The sequence below is a fragment of the Trachypithecus francoisi genome, unplaced genomic scaffold (genome assembly GCF_009764315.1).
Source record: "Trachypithecus francoisi isolate TF-2019V2 unplaced genomic scaffold, Tfra_2.0 Lachesis_group8, whole genome shotgun sequence".
NCBI lineage: Eukaryota > Metazoa > Chordata > Mammalia > Primates > Cercopithecidae > Trachypithecus > Trachypithecus francoisi.
In genome coordinates, this window is record NW_022681473.1 from 103,939,164 (window position 1) to 103,946,336 (window position 7,173).

At 46.8% G+C, this 7,173-nt stretch overlaps 1 non-coding gene across 1 annotated transcript; it reads right to left on the minus strand.

Annotated features, from left to right (window-relative positions):
- Nucleotides 1-5,962: 5,962 nt before the first annotated feature.
- LOC117081889 lies at nucleotides 5,963-6,066 on the minus strand. Its single transcript, XR_004436361.1, has one exon. It is a non-coding gene; the product is annotated as a small nucleolar RNA U13 (small nucleolar RNA).
- Between the last annotated feature and the right edge of the window lie 1,107 nt (nucleotides 6,067-7,173).

A 7,173-nucleotide genomic window follows, 5' to 3' on the forward strand; every position in this document is an offset into this window, starting at 1 on the left:
CACTTAGCATAATGTCCTCAGGGTTTGTCTGTGTTGCAGTGTGTGTCCTTGATGTCAGTCTTTGCTCTAAGTAGACTGAGAGTTGCCAGCTCATGTACTCTGCTCCCTTGCCCTGCCTCAAAATGAAGAGTGGGCTAAGTGAAACCTGTAGGGGGAACAATGAGAATATATCCACAGACTCTTACAGCTGAAGGGGATCTTAAATGTCATCTGATTCTACCTCCCACCACTGGGGGACATCCTCACTGTCAGCTCTGAGCGGGAAGGTGGACTGATAAGAGTGGTAATCCTCCATATTTTTTAAGTAATTCACATTTTTTCCTGAGATGTTTGTATCTATGATTTCACTGGATCCTAACAACAATTCTAATGTAGGTGCAGGTAGGTCTTATTTCCTGTTTTACTGAGAGGGAAACCAAAACCCAGAGGTAGAGTCGAATTTGCTTCTGAGCAATTGTGATGGAGTCTCTTGTTTTTTAGTCTTCCATCCTTTCCCACAGTAGCCCAGGTTTGTAGACCTGTTTCTATTTCATTCATTTTTTTTTTTTTTTTTTTTTGAGACAGAGTCTCACTTAGTCATCCAGACTGGAGTGCAGTAGCATGATCTCAGCTCACTGCAACCTCTGCCTCCCAGGTTCAAGAGGTTCTCCTGCCTCAGCCTCCGGAGTAGCTGGGACTACAGGCACGTGCCATCAGGCGTGGCTAATTTTTGTATTTTTAGTACAGATGGGGTTTCACCAGGTTGGCCAGGCTGGTCTTGAACTCCTGACCTCAACTGATCCACCTGCCTCAGCCTCCCAAAGTTCTGGGATTATAGGCATGAGCCACGGCACTCAGCCTCTATTTCATTCTTTAGCCAAGGTACACTTAACTCTTTCCTAATTTTCTTGGAGTTATCACTGCAAAACCCCAAGTCAGCTATATGAACCTTCTAGATCATGTTCCAGAAAAGGAAAGGTGCTGCTTAGGAATTGTCAGATTTGAGCTGGGGTGAAGCTAAGAGCTCAGAACAGGGGGACCCACTGCACTAGAGATTTCACAGCTTCATGAAGGCCACCATCTTGGGGGTTGGGATATGCTTCTGGCATCTGAACTAAGTCCCTTCTACAATAATAATAATTGTATTCCCTCTTATCCTGAGATCAACAGGAGCAGAGAGGAATGGCTGCTGTCAATTATGCTACACCTAAACAAGACACATTTCTCACCCAACCTCTTTGCCCTTGGCTGAGTCATCCAATCCTTAACTTCCATGGAGAAGAGAGAAGTCCATGGACAGGGATTTTCTTCATCAGCTGCTCCTGACCACAGTGTTGGGGTTTGAGTACTTAAGGTGCCCCCAAGGAACCATCCCAAGGGTATTTTCCCTAGAGGTCTCTAAGAGTTGGGTGAAATTTAAGAAGAGCAAGCTGCCTTCCATCTGCTATCCCTGGGGTCATGTGCCCCCAGATGGTTCAGGATGAGTGGGGGCAAAGGGCAGGGGGAAGTATGTCAACTGGAACATCACAGAAGTCTAAATAAGGACTGTTCTGATTGCCATCCATGTCTTATTTTTTTGATCTCACTAAAGGAATACAACCCTACAATAAACACTCCAGCCTTACATAAATAAGCACCAGCTTGCAACTGCCTCTGTAGCCAGCTCACTGGATTCCTGAGATTAAGAACACAGGTCTAGCCCTTAGAAGGTGTCACAGCTAGGAACTATAAAAGTCATCCACAATGAAAGCGATGAGATACTTGGGTGGGCAGGCAAATGGTGTTGGAGTGGGGTCGGAAATGGGGTAAATGCTACAGAAACAGCTTCCCTGGGGATAAGAAAGCCTAGGAGAAATGCTGGTTTCTAAACAGTCCAGAGGTAAGAACAGATGAAACCATCTTATCTGGGCTTGAGCAGCCAAAAGACTTCTTGGAAATCCAGGTCTGAGCCTCTGGAGCTTTCTTTTCAGCTGCCCCAGCTGCACATTCCTGAAAAGCCGGCACTTGTGCGAGGCATTTCCCAACTCAGACATGAGTCATGCCAGCTTATTTTAAGTCCTGACCTCTTCCTGGGAAGGGACTCCGACATGGAAAGCCACGTGCTGTGAAGCAGCCATGGACCCTGGCCAAGGGAAACAGAGGCCCCCCTACAGCTTCCTGACAGCGTCCTTCCCAGAAGCCCAGTGTGAGCAAGGGCCAGGAGCAGCTGTGGGCACTCATGCCCCTCTCCCTTGCCGGGGTGGAACAGTGGGCCACACCACACCAGCAGCTCTTGCGCCCACTGTGATGCCACTGATGGCTGGGGCAGGGGTGCCAGGCAGGGAGAGGAAGGCCTGTGTTCTCCTCTTTCCAGGACTCTTGCCTTGGTTTTCCAGTCCACAGCAGATTGTCCTGAAAGGCTACTGCAGTCCTTTGGGGATAAATGGACAGAGGGAGTATGAAGCCCACGCTCTCTCAGCCAAGTGTATTTAAGCCTTTTAATAATTCATATCCCCATTTCCATACACAGCCCCACTTAAAGAGGGATCCCAGGGAAACCTAAAAGCTTTTCTGATTGCACCAGCTTATCCAGCATCTTCATAAAAGGTTCTCAACTGGCCTCTCAGAATCGACGGCAGCAATGCTTATGAAGAAAAACTAATAGTTCCAGCTGGTAGTCATTGAAAAGTCACTTAATATTTCTCCGTGCAAGGAGCTCGACTTAATGGGACACAATGTTTTTTCCCTAAGCAGTTGGGGAAAAAAAAATCCCTTGACATCATATTAATAATGTCAAGTTTTATTGGCTCTCTCATTTGACATGATATTAAACTTTTCAGACTCTATCTCGACTGAGGTACAAGGTTGTTAAAATGTGGACAGATTGGAGCACTACGAAAATGTGGCATGGAAGAAATGCCTGTCCAGGTGAGTAGAGAGAGATGGAAAGCCGGTGACATGGGGCTTGATAGACAAATCTACTTTGTAGAAAAACTCTTAGTACATCACCTCCTTCCGCACACTGCCTTCTTTCTGAGACTGGTGATACAGGCACCTTAGTGGAAGATGGGGCTCCAGAACTCTATGGCATAGGGTTGTTCATTGTCCTCTGCAAGTCTAGTTTTCTGGACAGAATAAAGTGAAGACATCATGTTAGGGCAGATTACAGTTTATGAGCGTAGCTTTGCTCCATAGCACCTCCTTGGGACAGAAAATTCCTTGGGTTCTCTTTTTTTTTTTTTTTTTTTCAGAAGGAGTCTCACTCTGTCGCCCAGGCTGGAGTGTAGTGGCGCGATCTTGGTTCACTGCAACCTCTGCCTCCCGGGTTCAAGCGATTCTCATGCCTAAGCCTCTCCAGTAGCTGGGATTACAGCATGCACCACAACGCCCAGCTAATTTTTGTATTTTTAGTAGAGAGATGAGGTTTCCCCATGTTGGCCAGGCTGGTCTCAAACTCCTGACCTCACGTGATCCGCTCGCCTTGGCCTCCCAAAGTGCTGGATTACAGACGTGAGCCACCATGCCTTGCAACTCCCTGGGTTTCTAATACTAACAACAATAGCTAACTAACATGACCTGGTGCAACCATGTGGGCTGACACTGTGCTAAGTGCTTTCCCATGTTTGCCCCTGTTGGATCCTCACAAAAACCAAATGAGTTAGATGTTATTGTTGTCACCACTGTCCCCATTTTAAGAAAGAAAACTGAATGAAAGAGTCATTGTGTGATTTTCTAAGTCTGATGGCTAGTGACAGACCTGGGAATCCTATAGCCTGAAATTATGTGCTTACCACCCTTCAATACAATGGGAGCCATTATGAAGATGAAAAATGTCACATGGGCAAAGTCTAGGGACCCCAGTCTGGCCCCTGGACCTCTCCCCACCCTGGGCACCTGTCCTCTTTCACCATTTTCACTGTTGGGGACTGACAGGCAACCAAGAGGGAGGGTTTTCCAGCAGGCAGTCAGCACTGACTTCGCCTGTCAAGCACAACACCATAAATAACATATTTTAAGCAAAGAACACCCCAGCAACCCAATAATGCATGTCTAAAGCCATTTTGACGTTGCAGAGCTACAGTAATACTTTTATGCTTTGTTTAAAGAAATTGTTTGCAGCATATTTGTAGTGAAATCACTCCAAAGAGTTTATTTTGGATGATTGATTTATAGGAATCCAGCTCCCATACCCAGAGGATGACACTTAAATCATATCTTCTTTTCATTTATAATAAGGAACAAAATGATCATATTTTGACAAGTCTGATCATTTTGGGGGTTGAGCAGGTTCCCTCAGTGGGCTCAGTCTATAGCTCACAGAACTGATAGAATATTATTATGTCTCATTAAAATCAGCTGCAGCTGCTTCAGATGGCTGCCCCAAAGAAAACAAAGCTCTTGGTGGTTTATCCTAGAGTAGTCAGTCTACTTACTGATTTTTAAGAAGGGGACAGGTGGAAATCTTTCTACTTGTGCTTGCCAAAGCCCATCTACCCTGGGTTTGAACTTAGAACATCTCCTTAAAACAGACCGGCCTCACCTAGGACTGACATCACAAGTCTTTCTGTGTCCTCTCTTACCCGTTGATGCTGTGACGCTGCTGCAGCCTCTGGCCTTCTGACCCCACAGAGGCGGTATCCCATTTCCAGGACTAATGGGAATCTTAATTGCCCAAGCTTAACGGGGAGGGTGACATTTGCTGTTTTGGCACCTGCCCTCTCGCTAAGCCAAACAAGCCGGTTTTGGAGCTCTCATTTGTTTCTAGATTCGCAGCCAGGGCAGAAGCCGCCTGTGCCACATCCCCAGAATCTGTGCTATCATTTCCATATTTGTGTTCGTCTCCTGAGGCTGAACTTTGGGTCATGCTGAGCAAAGTCTGCCTTCTGCCCTGTCTGAAAGTCTCCTTTCACTCACCTATAAACGATGGCAGGACTCCTCTGCTGTTCTCCCCATCAGGCTGGGGTCCGGCCCTCTACCGCTCCCACTTCTTGAGAAGTGAGTTCAGTCTGTGACAGCCACACAGTGAAAAGACCAGAAAAGTTCTCCTGGAACAAAACCTCCCCAAGTTCTCGGGGTCCGTGGCAGTCTGTGTAAGAGTAGTACAGTGAAAGAGCTTCCTTCTCTCATCTCCCTCTTTCATCTTCCCTAATCCCCTCCCCTCGACTTATCTTTTTTTTTCTCTCTGCCTCCAGCCCCCCTCCTCTTTCTATTCACTATCAAGAACAGCCAATTTAGCGGGCGGCCATACAGTTCCAGCAGAAGGCCCCGGGATCAGTGGCTATGGGGAATGGCACAGCCAGAAGGAGAAATCAAAGATGAAATGAGCATTTGGATCTTGCTGAAACTGAAGCTTAGCACCCTCTATGCATTATTCATGTGTGACATTGTCACCCTCTTCTCTACACTCTCCACTGAGCTACAACAGAGCCCTGAATCCTCATGGCTTTGAAATAATTTGCACGATGACACTGATCTCTCTTCAAACTTGCAAACGCCCCACACAGGGCCAAGTTCTGGTCCAGCTCAGGTACAGCTGCAGGTCATGTCAGCAGGAAACCACAATCATACCCTTTTGGCAAGACACTTCAAGGAATTGGGTAACGATTTGCATTTGGTATTTGGTTCTTGATACCTGTACCAAAAGGTCAAAATCCTAAGCAAGCAACTGGTCTTGACTGGATTGTTTAAAAATAAGAATTATTGACCTTGGGCAAATCATTAGATTTCCCTGAGCTTTGAGGTTCCATCCCCCAAACTTGGAGTCCATAATGACTTCCTTACAGGGATGCTGTGAGGACTGAATTAGTTAATACGTATATGTGGACACACTTTGTAAACTATAAAATACTGAATGAGTATAAAAGCAATTTAAAAAGGCCGAAGTGTATTAGGCATTCACGATGTGCTTGCCATTATGCAATTGGCACTTACTTGCTCATTTAATCTTCTCAGAAATCCCCGTGAGGTTGATACTATTATTCCCCCTCCCCCGCTTTTTCTTTCGTGTCAGGCCAGTAATGTGCTGACTTTGTAACAAGGTTTGAAGGAGGCACATCTCACACATGTGCCTGAACACCCAATCATCTCGCTTATGAACTACAAAAGGACCTCCCCTTTCTTAAGAAGAGGAAATTCAGGACACTCAGCGAGGTGGTTAAGGGAAGTCCAGAGCTGAGATTCTAGTCTAGGCTGTCTCTTCCCTCCCACTCTGCAGGTACCCATTCCAGACTGAGGAGCAGGTAACTCTCCTGGTTTTGTGCAGAAACACAAATATTGATTTACCAACATGTCAAATATTTCCCCCTCCTTGGAATGCTCCTAAACTGGAGGCAGTTGGACATCTTGGGTCTCCGCTACTTCATTTGCACCGGTTTTCCATTGACCTGAATGGGTGGGCCAGTGACTATTTGCAAGGTTGGTTGGGAAGGGTTAGCTCTCAGCTTGGGATTCCTGGAACAGGTGCACTTGGGGATCTCCTCCTGGCCTCCACCTCTGCAGATCCCAGGGCCAATCTTTTGTCCCAAACCATTTTCTCAGGAACTCATCATCTAAGGTAGCTACCCACTGGTGGGCGTAAACTACCATCTCCAAGAGCCAGCACAGAACTTCGGGAGTGCTAAATGTGAAGAGAAGGGGGTGTTATGAGAGATCATCCCAGAGGATTACAGGGACAGGACACTTAACCCTCCTCACAGGCACGAGTTTGGAATAATTACCCAGGGCAGACTCTCTGAAAGAGGAGGTAAGCTGGCTAAGGCTCTTAGAAGGCAGGCCTGATGACATTGTTATGTATCAGTCCAGGGCTCAGGACGCGACGGGGTCAGGTATTAGCTGATTATCTGATTCTGTCAGCAGAGAGCTTTCAGGGAGTCCACAGAGCCAGCCCCCTGATTTCCTCATAGAAACACTAAGTTTAGACACCTGCAAAGGAGTCCTCGTGTGAAGTTCTGCCCCTGGAAGGTGTCCTGGGTACTTACAGTATCAGCACTGGAGGCAGATCCTGCAGCTCCAAAACACGCTCCAAGCTTCACGTTGCCACATGGTTCTGGGAGATTAGGCCATGGCAAACTGGGGCTTCCCTTACTTCTGAACTTGAGCCTCTGATTCCCTCTCCTGTTGGAGTCTTTAACACGGTCAGTCTACAGACACTAGTTTTGGCTGTTGAAAAGCTTTCCAACTCCAACCTTGCTGGGGGTGGAAGAGAAGGACAGGAGG